We start from the raw sequence: 1,495 nt of genomic DNA on the forward strand, positions 1-1,495 counted from the left end.
TACATATGTACAATGATATAAGAGGGGACTTTTAATATTGATACTTTTAACACGAAATCTGTAGCCAAAAGCCTTTGAAATGGCTTCTTAATGACTTGCCCCTCCCGACCACTCCTGAGCCGGAAGGGCTTCCTTTTGTCGCCTGCCTTCTGCAAGGTGGGTCAGGCGAGAGGGTTGGCCAGGGCTCCCGGAGGCTGGGGGGGAAGGGGAGGGAAACCACCCCACCCCCACCCCGGGCAGCTTGCTCTTCCCCTGGGGGGGTGTGTGACCTCCTCTGACTGCAGCCCGCTCGCCCTTCTCCCAGGGGCTGCCCAGGGGCTGGGATGAGAGCGCAGCATCTGCAGAGAGGAGGAGGGGGGGGAGCCTGCTGGAGCTGGCAGGCCCTTTCCTTCCATCCCCCCCCCCCCCCCCCCCCCGCAGCTCAAGGGAGCTCGCAGCTTACCTGCCCTCTAATCCCTGCAGCAGCTGCTGTTTCAAGGTGCAGCCCACAGGCCCTGCCACACAATAGGGCCTTGCTCACGTGGCGCATTGTGGGACAGTGGCCAGAAGAGCCACCCACGGGTGACGTGTCAGAGAGCCACAGCTTGCTCTAGAAAGCATCCCTGGCTGGTGAGATGTGGTCTTTTGTGCCCAAGGTGGGAAGGTGCCCTGGCTCAGTGGCGGAGCCTCTGCTTGGCCTGCAGAAGGTCCCAGGCTCAGCCCCCGGCAGCATCTCCAGTGTAAAAGGACCAGGCAGGAGGTGATGGGAAAGACCTCCTCCGCCCGAGACCCTGGGGAGCCCCTGCCGGCCTGAGCAGACAAGAGGGACCGGGGTGGGGGTGGGGGGCTGGTTCAGTCCAAGGCGGCTTCCTGTGCGTCTCCTCGGGGCCTCCTGGAGCACTTCAGGGCCTTTTTTCACCGCCCCCCCCCCCCGCGCCCAGCGCCTCTGGAGCTAACTGTGCCTGTTCTGGCCCACCCTCTTCTGTTTGCAGCCTTTGCACCCATGGTGGGAGAGCATAAGGACCGTTTCAGAGAGGAGCAGGGGGAAGAGGGAGAGGCATTTGGGGCCTGTCATGATCTGGGCTGTGCCACCAGAGGCCTACGAGGCCCAGGGAGCCTGGCTAGCAGTAGGTGAGGCTGGGCCTACAACTCCCAGAAGCCCCTGAGAGGTTTTGGAGCCAAAATTGACCAATAGAAAAAGAGGAGGGCTTGGAATAAAAGATCTGGTGCAGCAGGAAAAGCTGTTCTTCTTCCCAGAGGGCAGAGCCAGAAGGAAGGCTGCTGCAGGGAAGAGAGTAGTCTAAGGCCACTGCAGGTAGCGAGCTAGGGACAGTATATATTTAGGGCATTTGATTTCTTTTCTTTTCACCCACTTACTGTTATTATTCTGCACCTTGTTGTTTGACCTCCTATAAAATAAACCTTTTCCTTGTTGTACTCTGCCTGGTCCTCATGTCTATCATTCAGCCAAAAAGGAGGTCTGAAGGTCTTAGGAGGGTGCTCCGGGCCTTCTCAA

This window comes from Gekko japonicus, unplaced genomic scaffold (assembly GCF_001447785.1).
Source record: "Gekko japonicus isolate JY-2015 unplaced genomic scaffold, Gekko_japonicus_V1.1 scaffold398, whole genome shotgun sequence".
NCBI classification, from domain to species: Eukaryota; Metazoa; Chordata; class Lepidosauria; order Squamata; family Gekkonidae; genus Gekko; species Gekko japonicus.